The sequence below is a fragment of the Gossypium raimondii genome, chromosome 13, assembly GCF_025698545.1.
Source record: "Gossypium raimondii isolate GPD5lz chromosome 13, ASM2569854v1, whole genome shotgun sequence".
Taxonomy (NCBI): Eukaryota; Viridiplantae; Streptophyta; class Magnoliopsida; order Malvales; family Malvaceae; genus Gossypium; species Gossypium raimondii.
In genome coordinates, this window is record NC_068577.1 from 13,539,128 (window position 1) to 13,555,417 (window position 16,290).

Sequence of the window (16,290 nt, forward strand, 5' to 3'; positions counted from 1 at the left end):
TGATTTTCAATTTATTCAATAATTTTTAAACTGTATAATTTATAATTAAAAATATAGAAACCGCCCAACTCACCAACTGCTACAACGAATGGAGTAATTAAAAAAATATGCATTGGGTCGTGTTTGCTGATCTTTCACCTCGTATGGGGTGTTATTTTACCCTTTTTAGTGAACTTTGGGTCTAACTCTCTATTCTTGTATTGCTATATAATTAATTGTTGTAACGTTCTGGTACATATTTCTTTTGAAATAAAATTTTTATTTTCATAAATATAAAAATATTCAAATATTTAATTATAACATAAATTTAAATGAATAAAAAATTAATGGTCCAAAAATAAAAAAGAACTAAACAAAATTCATCTATCACATATGTATATATTAAAATTAAACATCTGCTCATTATAATTATGCATGAAAAATTTAAACCTAAATCTTCAAAGATTAATTAACTAATTAATTTAATGGAATATACGTATAAAATCCTAATTCCTCAACTGAATTTTCTTTTTTTTTCTGGGAGGTTTTAGTATTAGTGTGAAGAGAGAAAATCATAATGGCATGTGAAGTGAAGGACGTTTCACTTTCACCAGTCAATATTAATTTTGATTAACGTTGCATCTTAATTTTTACATTTACTTCATGTCTATATTGTCCATGCATTTAAAATATTAAATAAAATTTTCGAAAAAAGCATTAAAGAAATTAAAATAATTATTGTAGTAAATGGATTGGTGGACACCACTACTGAATTTTAGTTATCTCCCTTCCCAAAATAAATAAATTTTCTTACACCACTACTGAATTTTAGTTATCTCCCTTCCCAAAATAAATAAATTTTCTTACACACTTTTGTCTTTTTCTACCTACTTTCTTTTAATGTATTATTTTTCTAAATTTGAAGATGTTGAAATTTACACTTCTAAAAAAATTTCTATAAAGAAAATTTTGGCAAAAATGATATAAAGATCCCTATACCATAGCGTTAAGTGCATTTTGGTCCTTATACTTTTAAAATAAGCTAAAAGTCTCTCTATACATTAGAAAAATCAACAAAATAGTCATTTGTGTAAAACTTGAAAATATGTTAATTTCATGAGATTGACTTATATAAATGACATGATATTATTTTCAAATATAACGTGGCATATTCACTCGATCCATTTTAGTTTAAAGAACTTGAATCGTTGCAACATTAGAAATAGTGTGAAATTGATGTTGGTTAACAGAATTGGTCAAACTATACATGTTAGTGATTACCTCTCTCTCTCTCTCTCTCTCCATCCTCGCGAATGAAAAGAGATAGATATGAATCAACATTTGGGAATTAAAATAAAATATAATTATCCCAGCTTACTCCAAGTGTGACAGGTTAGTTGTAAAACGAAACACTAGAGTATTCGAAGGATCGAACCCAAGAGAATCGTGGATTGAACAATTTCTAAATAACGTGCATGCAAAATAAAGAGTCTAACCAACTAATCATAAAATATTATATTACGACAATCACAAAGTCAAGAGAAATTAAACTAATTTGGTACCTAACTAACAATGACTAAATTGTAAAATGTTCGAGCTTACGAAATTAACAATTAAATAACAAACGATGGTTGGTTGATCTTGATGTAGTTCACTAATCTTTGAATTCATGATTCAAATTGCTTAAACTCCCAAAATGGCTCCATTTTACCTTTCAGTCTCAATTTTATCAAGTTAGACAAATTAATTCAGATTATCTCTTAATCTCACCGGTTAACCTAGGACTAATGAATTGGTGCCCAACAAGATCTCCTCTCGGTCTCACTTGCTTTGATGTTCCCTTAGGGTCGTCAACCCTAAGTTTTTAAGTTCATACAAATTAGTCCAATTTATTACGATTTGGTCTTTCATCCAAAAATCATCTCACCATATCGTCATCAACTAAACCCCTTAAAGGTTTAGCCACTCATGCTGAAAATAAAGCTAATAAACATGAAAATGAAAAGTAAGGAAGCCATTAAAGAAAAGCTTAAGAAAAAAGTTAAAAGTTGGGATTTTTATGCAAGAGAACTAAAAGGGCATGTAAAGAGAAACATTCAATAAGAAAATCTAAAGCAATAAACATAAAAGGAACAAGCTTTAATAGGTGCAAAGTAAAAGAAACTGAAATACATTAAACTAAAGCTAAAAATGTCTTACAACCAAAGTACAAGGACTAAAAGTGCAAATAATCGTAAGCTACAGTGATAACTAACTTAACTAACACCAAGAACAGACTAAAACAAAAAGAAAAGTTGCAGATAAATGTTAAATCTACAACTAAGGAAATGGAAATAAGAAACCCTAGAAGAAGAGAAATAAAAGCTAAGAGAAAACTAAAGAAAACCCTAGGCTAAAACTACTCTAATGTGGCCTTTTTTCTCTCTTAGCCAAAATTTGGCTGCTATAACAGCTATTCTGACCCAATTATTGTGCAAAAAATACCCTTGAATAGGCCTTCAATGATTGGTTCTTTGGGTGGACAAACATTACCCTTTCCGTCAATTTTTCCCCACAATATATCAATATCGTGATACGAAGGAATGGGATATCACAATACCTCGAACAATATTGGACTTGAGGTGATTCTTGGCAAGTGGATATCGCGATACCATTGAAGGGTGATCTCTAATCTTGAGTTTGTTGGAGTTATCACAATTTCAAGGTTTGGATATCGCAATATCCTCTCTTTTAGTGTCGTTCTCGCTTGATTTCAGCCTCCAACATGTCCCTACATCACTTACCCGTACATTAGAGCCCCCATGACACTATTGGCCAGTTTAGGTTTTAAAATGAGTAAAAACAATGCATATACCCTTATTAACTTAAAACCTAAAATTTTTTTAAAAAAAAAATCTATGTAAAAGACACTACTTTGCTTGAGAATAAGCTCCTTAAATGTACCGGGAAAGTCTAATTTTGCATATCAAATTACGGTATATCAGTCAGCTAATTTGAGTTGTTGTATTGATTAAGGAAGTAGTTACACGATTTCCAATTGGTTGTATTAGTTAGCATTAGTGTTCTCAATCTCCAATGTTGTATAGATACATATTCCTAATCTTTATATTGATAAAGCATTTTCTTGAATGAACACAAGTCATAAAGTTCGTCTTTTGTACACCTTTTTCTTTTGTTTTTCCTTCGTATTTTACATCTCTGCATTCTATTCTTATTGCTTATTTTTAATTTCAACATGGTATTAGAACAAGGATGATCTTGATTTATTGATGAGTAAAAGGTTCTTGGAGGTTTTTAATGGCGTTTGGAATAGATCATGAATTAGACCATGCTTTCATAGCTTCGTAACCAAGTGCTCCAGAAGTTACTCAATCTTTTACCAACAAGAAGATCAACATGAAGCTAGATGACAAAAACTTCTTGTGAAGGAAGCAACAAATAACCTTGATGGTGAGCAATCATGGGTTGGAAAATAATTTAGATGGATTTACAATAGTTCCACCTAAATTTGTTTACGATGATGATGGAAATTAAGTGAAAATGAAGAGTACACAACCTGTACAAGCAAGGTTGTGCTCTTACTTCATGGCTTCTTTCAATTGTAAATCCTCATATACTTCCTTCACTTGCTTGTTTCGAAACATTTTCTTCTATGTTGGAAACTCTATTTAGAATTTTCTTCACTTACTCTATTACCAAGGTCATGCACCTTCATTACAAATTTAGAGGGATTTAAAATGATACATTACCTATGCGTGAGTATAATACACAAATTAAAGAAATTTGTGACACCCTTATAGCCTATGGTATTTTTGTTTAAGACGTTGAGCATATTACAAGAATACTAAATGGATTACCTTAAGAATATGATACATTTGTTATTTTTATTGTTATGGTTTCTAGTAGGGACCCTTCATACTTGGTGGAGTAAGTTTCAATTTAATTTTAATTAAATTTTACGGTTTCTACAATTTATTCCTTGTACCTTAATTACTTACTTTTTAATAAAATTACTAGACCTAAACTCAATAGAACTCTAAAGTAAACTTGTAAATATTAATAAATAAAATTTACTGACTTGATCATCAGAATATAGGGTTCCAAAACCATTGTTTCCAATACCACTAAAAACGGGCTATTACATCGGGTCTGAGCAACAGAGTGCCACATTCATTGTCGGAGCAACTAATGACAAATACACAATACAAAAATCATTTCACTTTAGGATTCAGACAATCAATCAATAATACAACATTGAATAACATGAACATTCTTTCTTGGGTCTTATACGATCATGTGAATGCTTTAAAGTCAACCCGAGATCAAATAATAACCTTTTTGGAACACTCTTAAATTTCAGATCAAATATTTTATAAATAAATAATTGAAATATTCATTCAGATCATAAACATCTAGATATTATGATACACAATTAAATTTGAATCTTAATCAAGCTTACAAAAGCTCTTTGTTGACCCGAGCATAAAATATGACCAAATTGTAAAGTTTTAAAAATCTAGGGTCGACGTTGCAACGTCAACTTCTCCATGTCGTGAAGTCACCAAACAGCTTGTCACGTCACGGCGTCACCTACTGTCCGACCAATATTGCGATGAAGAAATGTGGTTGTTAGGACGAGGATTATGTTTTTGGAAAAAAAATCAGTCATTTTAGAAGGGCATCTTGTCATGTATAACTTGTGCCAAGCGGTGAGATTGGAAGGGTATCTATATGCCCAGAAGGGTGACTTAGGTGGTAATCATTAGTGATGATTAACTAGGAGGGTAGTCTTAGCTAAGGGTGATAAATAACTAAATTTAGGATAATTAATTATTTAACTAGATAATTAGAGATTTAATCAACCATAGGCTAGAGGCTCACATTGTTGGCACTAGGAATATGAAAGTCCATTAGGTTAATTTAGGTTAGTTAATTTAATTAGTTTAATTAAAATATTAATTTAGATTCGCACTACTAATTCGTGACTTTTATTATATTAGTAATTATTTTCTATAATTGATTTAATATTAATTTCTTCAAACTACAATCCTTTGGGTACGATCCTAGGAATATTTACCGGTGTTCCGTTGTAACATATACTATATTACAATTTGACTCGTATGTTTGCGGACAATGCCGACTTAATTTAATATATTTTTGGTGTGATATTTTTATTATAATTGATAACACGTTTATAGGTGATCAAGTTGTTGGTGTCGTTGCCGGAGATTGCGTCGATGAAATTTTTGTTAGATTGATTACCGTAAAATAATATGAATTGAAAACTTTAGTTTAATTTAATTTATATTTTTAGTGTGCAAAAAAATAATTTTTTATGATTATTATTTTACCTTGTTCATTATTATTATTATTTAGTTAATTAAATATATTTATTCTTAATTTTTTTATTTACCTTGTTGATTATCAGATTTAATCATGAATTATGGAGAACCAAAAGTCATTTATGCTAGAGCTTTAACAACGAAGGAACGAAATAATAGCTTCATTGGAAGAGATGGATGAGTGACAATTAGGGATATCCGAATATGTAGATAACACTCCCAATGATTCGTATGACTCTATGTCATAACAGGAAAGCTGGAGAAAGAATCTCAAGCTAAATTAAAACGAAACCAACAACGGTTGGATCAATTAGAGGAATTCTTTTGGAAAAGAGCCCAAGCAAGTACTCTATTAGAGGAGGTTGTACATGATGTATCCAATTCCGATTTGAAGGACCAATGCTTCATCGGCAATAATTCAAAATTAAATCTAGAAAGTTAACACGTGTTTGGAATTAGAGAATAGTAAGAATTGAATATAACCAAGGATGTCTCTGATCCAATTAACATAGATATAAAAGTAGAAGTAGTAGTAGATGTAGATGTAGAGCTAACCACTAACTTGGAGCTTAAACCAATTTTGAGTGAAACTATAGACAATCTGATACACTTTCTGGTCGAAGAAATTGATGAGTTTATTTCATTCTCGTTCGATGGTGAAGATAAAGCTCAGGCCACCAAATCTTTTGGTGACATGGAGGGGAGGGAGCTCGAGACAATAATACCCTAGAAGATAATTTGGGATTGGCTCAAATTTGACACCAAGTGGCTTGTAATATGGATGTTGCGCCGGTCAAAGATAAGGAAATATCGTTGAAATCGATTGAAGGTGTTGATTCAAAGTTATAGACAATGGAACAAATGATGGATCAAAGTGTCAAAGACCAACTGGAAGTTCTTCTTTGGGGGCGATACGAATCGTCCTAACTCTGAAAAAGGATTTTACTTTTAAATTTTGTTTGATTTTAAATTTTATTTTTCGTTGTTGATTTTTATTTTATTGTAAGTGTTTAATTTTGTGTATTATTTGTGTTTCATAGTATTTGCAGAGTTCGTGAGGTGGATTAAGGCAATTAAGCACAAACCGAGGAGACTGACATCCTCTGAAAAGACGAAAATACTATTCAGGCGATTTCCAAGTTATGTCGTGCCACGCACCTTTATAGCGTAACATGACATGATGAGCCAACCCAACGAGGGTAGCAACAACTCGTTTCATCGTGGCGAGGGAAAACACATTGCCTCCATAAGTTGTCACATCCCAGCGGCCACCATACGCATGTCACGATGACCAGCAGTGCATACAAATGTTAATGGGCTAAGCTGTAATTTGAAATTGTAACGAGCCAAGATTCCAAGTCACAACAAAACCGATTGAAGTCATGACACTACTGAAGGATGTTGCGGCATACCCTACTGAAACAACTTGTGAGAGCATAAAATTTATCGCAACATCGTGACGGGAATGGGATTCCGTTGCGATGAGATGACTGCTATGCAACATTTCAGTGCCCTAACTGTTTAGTCGAACCATGCAATTCTCGACATTATCATCTCTCCATAAACTCAGCAGCTATAGTTTTTATTTATTTATTTAAATTTATATTTTATTCGTAGGTACTTTTTGTTCACTTAGAGCATACAAATCCTAAAAGTTCCAATACAACAAGAATTCAGCCATTTCAAGGAAGTTTTCTTGTTTGAACTTTAATTATTTTATATTGGGATAATGTTTGTTTTAAAGTGTGTGGGAAGTACATAAGATTGAATTTTTTTCAGTTTGTGTGTTTTATTTATTTTATTTAATTTAATTTATCAAAAATAATTGTTGTTTTTATTTTTTTTTGTGTAGGAACCCCATATTTTTGAAAGCATTAGAATTTCAAGCCAAAACCACGAGTAGGAGCTAGTCCCACCAATTTTGCTGCACTTATCAAGCTAATCGGGTAACCTCGTCTCCTTATTATTTTTGGTGCACATTGATGAAAATGTGCTGAATAAAGTGTGTGGGGTTGATAAGGAAACTTTTAAAAATTTTCTATTATTTTATTTTATTTTTAGTCGTTTTTAAAATTTTATTTTGTTTCTGCTTGAATTTGTAGAAATACAAGTGATTGGTTAGGAGCATATACCTAGCTTGTTTGTTTAAATTGTAAATTTTGCCTGAAATTGAATAATTTAGGTTGTTTATATTTAGACTAATTAGTTTATTTTACTTAACTATAAGTAGGAGAAAATGATTAAATATAACAAGTAAAAAGGTAGATAAAAGTATGTAATTATATTTGTAGAAATATAGGATGTTAGAAGTAAAAAAATACTTGGTAAAATCCATGGTTATTGAAGCGGTGTAATATGACTAGTATAACCCTTACAAAAGTGTTCGAGAAAAAAATATGGATCGTATTAGCACAAATGAAAAAATAATGAAAAAATTATAATCATAAGGGTTCTTGGGAAATATTACGTAGTAGAGTACAAAGCAAGGACAAAAGTAAACCAAGTAGGAGAAAATATATTTGGATGGCTATACTCTACAAAAGTAAATACTATATTTGTATATACATTTTGATGGAGCTATTTATTTAAGTTTCTTTAACTTGTTTACTTTGTAATTTATTGAACTAATCTGTTTAGGTATAATTAACTTTGAATTGTTTAAATTTATAGATAGAGTTATATATTTAGAAAAATCTTCCTAGTGTTGATGCACTGATCCAATCTCATGTATCAAGCTAGCTCAAGTACATTTTATTTTCTTTGCATGTTTATTTCTTCCTTTCAGTTTCAGTTTTTATTTTTGTTTTGTTTTGTTTTGTTTGCTTAAGGAAAAGAAAAGACTTAAGTGTGGGGGTATTTGACTTGTCATCAAATGTAGTAGCTAGTTCGGGTCAATTTTGCACTTAAGGAGCTTGTTTTCTAGTCAATTTAGTATATAATATTGCATTTTCAATATTTAGGACTTAGGATTAAAATTTAATAAAAATAAGTTTTTTTAACATATTTTTAAGTGTTGATGACCTATTAGGCCGACACGGGTCTTTGGTAGGTTTAATTTGATAATTGAAGTGTGTAGGAGGCTTAATTCTAGGCCCAATTAACATAGGAACTTGGGGAGAGTGATGCATAAGCTTCCTAAGCCATAAAAAGCATAAGAAAAATTTTTAAAGCCACAAAATTCCTAGCGTGGAGCGACATGTAATGTGCGTGGTGCGACACACCATCTCTGTCTTGCAACACGTAGCCTTGTATTGAGCCACAACAGCCTTGTGTTGGCCACATCAACCTGCGTTAAGCCATAAGCCTAAACATGGGCAATAAACAAGGATGACGTCAACAACCGTATTTTGTTAGATTCTTAGAGATTTTATTCCGTACTTGCATCCAAAGCATCGGGGGCATATCGGGAATAAAGTGCACATCTTTTAGCCTATAAATAAAAGGCTTCTGTACACAAATTAGGGCATCAATTCATCAACCTATTCATGAAACATAGTTTTTAGTTTTATTTTCCCTTTTATTGTAGTAAGAACTTTTCTATTCTGATGTGAAGACAATCGCGAGCAAAGATTGTTGTTGATCCACACCTTAATATAATATTAATGAGCATTCTCCTATCTTTTTCTTTATTCTTTATTTATGATTTATTAACTTGATTACTTGAGCGTAGTATGAATAATAGAATAATTTATTGTGCTTATTTTATATCTCACATGATTCAATTATTTAACTAATTTATTTGTTAAGTGATTGGTTATCTGAAATTAATTGTTTATTCAAGGGTACTTAGTATATTTGGGAGTGACGCCTCTAATAGAATATCGAGACATGTGAGACTAGAAGGGTATCTTATCATGTATAACTTGTGCCAAGCGGTGAGATTGGAAGGTATCCATATGCCTAGGAAGAGACCGAAAGGGTGACTTAGGTGGTAATCCTTAGTGAAGAAAAATTGGGAGGGTAGTCTTAGCTAAGGGTGATAAACAATTCAATTTAGGATACTTAATTATTTAATTAGATAATTGTAACACCCCAAACCCGGTCGAATTGGTTCGAATCAAATCTGGCGAGTTATATTAGCCACCGAAGTGACTCTCTTTTAACTCCCAACCTAATCTCCAACACACCAAGTATATACGATATATAATGTGCTAAGTTATAGCACAATAGTGAAATTACATCAAACATAGAATGAAAACCATGCGAGCTTACAAAAACAAATAGGGGTAGGGTTCGGATATCATATAAGCTGTAACTTAAGGGTACACATACTTAAGCATAAATACAAGTACATAGAAATTACTATTAAGGTTCGCATAGTAGAATAGGTTTGTATAACAAGGTACCAACATAAAGCATGAGTCCATTGGTCTACCGTAATATGGTGTAGCAAATTAAACTAGTTTTCAGACTTGAGGAGCTTGAATACAAGCACTTTTATTATGTTTTAGTCTAGTTTTTATAGTTTAGTTTATATTTAATAAAAAGTGTATTTTGAGTCTTTTATTGAACTTAGGGGCCGAATGAAGCTTAAAGGAAACCTAGCATACTTAGTTAGTGTGGAGGAGACTATGAAAATGCATAGGAACTTAATACTGGTTATTGTGTTGCAACATGGGGAGTTCGAGGTCGCAACATAGGGAGTAGAATGCAAAGATTGCCATACTTCCTTTGGTGTAGCGACACAACCATAGGATGTCGCGAATCACCCTTGAAGCCATCCCTGAACCACAAATACTGCCATCAATGTCGCCACACAGGCACTAGGGTGTCGCGAATCACCCTTGAAGCCATCCCTGAACCACAAATACTGCCACCAATGTCGCCACACAGGCACTAGGGTGTCGCGACACCGACCCTGTAAGAGAGATAATTATGCGCTAGGGATATTTTGGTCCGCACAATGAAAATTTAAACATGAGAATGTTAGCTAACTTAGGGTTAAGGACGACGACAACCCTAACTCTATAAATAGACTCTTAAATACTTGTTAAAGAACAACTTTGATATTCTAAGCTTTCTATGTAATTTAGTTTTCGGTTTTTTCTCTCTCTTAGGGTTTAGATTTCTTTTCAGTTCTTTTCATTCATGTTCTTTGGAGAACTTGATTTGTAGATGCAATTAAACGTTTGAGGATTTCTGTACTTTATCAATCAAATATAATCAAGATTCTCTAAAGTTTATTTTTAATTTATTTGTTATGCATATATTTCTCATCAAGTTTACTATGTTTATGGATTCCATGAGGAACTAATCCTTTTATGGGGGATTAGCGAGTGGAGGTGTGCTTGATTAATTGATATGTAGGGTTTTCTTAGCAGATTAGCTGTTCGGGAGAGGAAGAACTTAAAACCTAGGCTCGACAACTTTAGGAAGTCATTTAGGTAGGAATTAACCTAAAATTGGTATGGTATATATGTGAACACCTTAGCCCTGAACTGATCTGGACTGTGAGGTCGAGAGATACGTAGTTCTTACCAACTCATTAGTTTAATGGAAGATCAAGAGATCCTGCTAGGGTAACGACTAGTTGATTGAATAGAAATTGAAATAGGAATTAGTTAATCACCAAAACAAGCTAATCACCCATGCCTTCGTTTGATTGAGTTTAGAAATTAGTTTTCCGAAGTCCCTTTTATTCATACATTTTTTAATTCTTATTTGTAAAAACCCCAAAAATCTTTCGTTTATGTTTTATCATAATATAATTTATTTAAAGTATTAATTAATTTTATTTGCATTTAGGTTAACTTTAACTTAGTACTCACCTCCCTTGGGTAGGATCCTCCGAGTACTTACCTACTTCGTTGTGAAAATATATTACAAACTGACCTGTATTCTTGCAGACACCACTTCAAATCTATATATTTAGTTGCAATATTCACACTCTAGACGTTAATACATCTGGAGGTGGTCAAATTGTTGGTGTCGTTGCCGGGAAGGTAACATTACTAGATTAATTTTAAAATTTATGTTTAATATGATAATTAGGAAAATTTTAAATTATAGATATGATTTTATTTTTATTAATTCAAGTTTACTATTTTTTTCTTTTTTTATCTCAATATTTGCCACAAAGAAGAGGACCATTTTTTTAGTTAGTCACTAATCCATAGAGACTATCCCAGCAAAATTATTTAAATATGGATGAAACTGATTACATGTGGTTTAATGATGAGATGATCTTTGATGATGAAATATACAAGCAGAGAGTATATAAATAATGGGAGATCATGGAAAATAAAAAAATTTTCATGATAGATCTAAGCCAATACCACAACGAAGCCTCAACATCTCAGGGGAGTAATGAACAAGGTAATAATATAGTCAAACATCCATATGAGTTCACTGGTAATTTGTATGAGGCACTTGAAGAAAATCATGATATGCCCAAACATTCAAACAAGCCTCCCTGTGATTTGTATGAGATGCCTTCATGTGACACCATCAGGATAGACACCGCTAAGGTATTATCAAACATGCCAGACATGATGACGCAAATGATGAAAATGATGCAAGAAATATCTGAAGTGCTACCTTCAAGGAAAGAGGATATGTCTGACGCTCACAACTCAGGTCATGAGAACCTTTGTATTACTGATGACCATGATGAGAATTATGGTGAGATTCAACCTGAGCTTGTAATTGAAGATCATGGGGATGAGTTGGACATAGTTAAAATGGTCTCTGATCCAATTGACATAGCAGCAGAACTAACTATAAATGTAGAAGTGAAAGATGAACTAACCACTAACATGGAGCCTCAACCGATATTGAATGAAAGTGTAGAAGAGCCAATACACTTTCTAGCCATAGTAGAGAAGGTGCCAACCGATGAGGTCGAGGAGTTCGATTCATTCTCATTCGAAAATGGCAGTAAGGCTTGAGTAACCAAAGCCTCATGCAATAGGGAGAGGAGGAAGCGCGAAGCAATAATACTCCAAAAAATAATTTGGGGTTGGCTCAAATTTGGTACTAAATGGCTCACAATGTGGACGTCACATTGGTAAAAAGTAAGGCATCATCAATGGAACCGATTGGAGAGGTTGGTTCATATACATCGACAGAGGAACAAACATTGAATTAAAGTGTTGAGAACCAGCTAAAAGTTCTTCTATGGTGGCGACACAGATCGCCCTAGTTTTTAAAGAACTTTTATTTCTTGTTGTAAATTTTGTTTTGTTTTTTGTATTACTATAGTGTTTATTTCATTTCATTTTATTTATTAATATCTTTTCCTTTATATTTATTACATATTTCATATTTCTTGTCATAGTATTTTTTTGTAGGTACTGTCTGTCCGCTTGGAGCAAACAAATCCCGATGTTAATTCATCAATAAGGACTCGACCTTCTTAGAGAAGTTTTCTTGTTTGCACCTTAATCATTTTACAGTAAGGGCAATGTGTGCTCTAAAACGTGGGGGGAAGTACACTAGGACTCATTTTTGTTAGGGTTGATTTTTTTAAAGTAGGTTATATTTGTTTCACACACTTTGAAATTCGAGAAGAGGGGCCAAAACAGAGTCAATGTCATAACATGAGACCTTCATGTTCTGACACTACTAATAGGTTTAAGAAATTGAGCAATTCAGGTTGATGTCGCAACGCAGCACCTTTTTGTCACGACAAAGTAATCAATATACCCCTAAGTTCAAAATTTCAAAGTGTGTCACGACATTGAACCCCGATGTCGTGACATTGGTATCTTGCCAGGGGTGTTGCACATGGAACCCTTGTGTCGTGACATCACTGTAATTTTCTGTAGGGTTGACCCGATAAGTCATGTAACTTGACTACTTAACCCTTATTTTAACCTGATTTTGAAGGATAAAATACAAAAATATAAACCTAAAAAGATTTTAAATAGTTTTAACCATTCATTAGCCTCAAAACCTTTCAAAACCCCTAAACCTTAAAATCTGTTTTCTTTTCTTTTCGTGGAGGAAGAGGATCGACCAAACTTTTTATTTTTATTTTTGGATTATAATTAATTTTGGACAATTTTTATTTTTTAAGAATAGGTTAACAATAGATTTTTATATATATTTGTTTTCTTTGTTGTTTCAAGTTTTCTATGTAGCAACCTCACATGAAAAAAGCATGCCATTTACGAGCTTGTAACAAACAAAGAAAGTAAGCACCCACCATTAGACTATGACAAGGTCAAGACCAATCAGTTAACTTCTTTCCATATCTATAGTGAGATTGAATTACAATCATATTTGACGTATTTTGAAGAACTAGTGAAAATTTTGGTTCGGGAAGTTAAAAAAATTTCGAAATAAACATGTACCGTTAGTAAAAGTCTTGTGCCATCAACATGGTAATGAAGAAGCTACCTGGGAAATTGAGGAATCAATGAAAATACAATATCTGAATCTATTCTTAGGTAACAATTTCAAGGACGAAATTTTGTAAGTGGGTGAGTTGTAACAGACTGTTTTTTGGTGGTGACAAAACTGTGGTTTTGGGACCATAAATTTCGATCATATTGGTCGTAAATATTATTTATAGAATATTTATGGAGTCATTAGAGTCGTATTAAAGTTTGGTCAAGAAATTTTAATGTTTAGATAGTTAATTAAAAAAGAAGGACTAAATTGTAAAAGATACAAAACTTGTTAATTATTGCATTTAGATGATTTAATAGCTTAAATAATAAATTTGGGGGGGCCAATGAGGAAAATAAACCTTATTAATAAATAGTGGACGGTAATGGGGTTAAAAATCAAAGAAAAATTATTTAATGGCAATGTTGTAATTAGATCAAAATTAATAAAACAAATTGAAACAAAAGGCATCTCTCTTCATTTTCTCTTCATTCTTGGCTGAAAATCACCATTGGAGACCTAGGAATTTGGTCATCTCTTTGCCTTGCATGGTATAGAAATTGACCCATTTTCTTGTAATTTTTATGTTTTTAATATCGTTGCAACTAGGTGTAGCTAGCCCGTACTTTCGTTTTTGAATATGTTAAAAAATTTGGAAGTTACCATTGATGAATATTGGTTTTTTGAGATGATAATTATATATTTGAAGCTTTGAATGTGATTTTTGGTTTTTTTGTGAAATGATTTTTGTTAGATTTTGATTTAAGGATTAAATTGTTAAAATGTTAAAATGTCAAAATTTCAAGGTTTGATGATGAATTTGATTTATAATAGGGACTGTTAAGGGGCCTAGAATATTCAGCTATAATTTTATTATTAGAAAATGGTTAATTTCATGATTTTCGGGTTAGAGGACTAAATTGTAAAAGCTATAAATAGTTTAGGGAAATTGTGTAATTAATGAAAAGTTAAGGGTCATATGCATTGAATGGAATGTGAAATTTCGTATGAGATTAATATATTGTGTTTAATTATTATATAGATTAAGTTTTGAATTAGAGAGTCAATAATCGGGGAAAAGGGAAAATAATAGAATAGTCCTTGCGCGTTGATCGGAATTGAATAGTAGGTAAGTCCATGGGTAGTCGCATGTATATATAGATGAATATGTGGTTGAAATGTATAGTATGTTTTATAATGTTTTTTTGGTAGGTTTATGAGTTGAAGATTATGTTTAGTTGGTACACTTTATTGTTTATCGAACTTTGTCATTTTTGGTCACTTGCTAATGCTTGTAATTAAGGCTCTTTATGATATGTTTGGAATGGTTTGATAATGGTCCATTCGTGGTATGTTTTGGTAAGTAATTGAACTAGGTTATAATGCTTGAAATAAGGTAAGGTTGATTTGTTTTGGCATGTTATGTTTTGGTATATTTGAGGTGTCTTTGAATGACATATTGGTTATGTAATTTAGGATACTTGAAATGGTATGTTTATGCAAGTTTGAATCGTGTTTTAGGTCCCTTGAAGGTTTGCACAATTGGATTCAATGTTTATGCATTGTTTGGTTTTGAAATGTCTTGATTTTAGGTAAATTTTAGGTTCACACGGCCAGAGACACGAGCTATCACATGGCCATGTGGCGACATGATCATGTGTCATCTAAGAATTTCTTAGGGTTCAAGTTAGTAAGTTATATGGCCTAGCACACGGCCTGACACATGGGCGTGTAAGGCAACTCAGAGAGTTACATGGCCTGGCATACGGGTGTGTGACATGACCGTGTGACCCTACTCAATGAGTTACACTGGTGAGGGCACAAGATGGGACACGATCGTATGTCCCTTGTTTGAAAGTTACACGGCTTGGGGTGATGTCACACGGCCTGACCACACAGCTCTGTGACCCTTATTTTCAATTTTTACTACCATTTCTTAAACTTTCCATTTTGTTTCAAATTAGTCCCAAATTGGTTCCAAGTTATTTCTAGAGCCTTGAAGGCTGGAATTAGGGATGAAATATATGAGAATGAATGGTTTATGATATATTTCAATTATTAAATATTATGATTTTTAAATATTTTTGATTGTATGGTAATGCTCCGTAACCCTAATCTAGCAACGGAGATGGGCTAGGGGTGTTACAAAGGTACTGAAAAGATGCGAGGAGACAAATCTTGTCCTTAATTAGGAGAAATGCCACTTTATTGTTAATGAGGGAATTGTCTTAGGACACAAAATTTCTAGAAATGGGATTGAAGTTGAAAAAGAGAAGGTGGATGTAATTAAAAAACTACCACCTCCAATCAGTGTTAAAGGAGTTTGAAGTCTCTTAGGCCAGCCGGTTTTTACCGAAGTTTTATTAAAGATTTTTCTAAAATTTCCAGGCCTTTGTGTATACCTTTAGAAAAAGATACAGTAACAAAGCCCTAATAGTTGTGGATCTTTTTCTAAAGGTATACACAAAGGAGGAACAAGATGCCCTTGACAAACATTTTGGAGGTAGAATTATTTGATGTATGGGGCATCGACTTTCTAGGCTTGTATCCTTCTTCTTATAGGAACATGTATATCCTTATGGTTGTCGACTACGTATTCAAGTGGGTTGAAGCTGAAGCATACCCAACGAATGAAGCT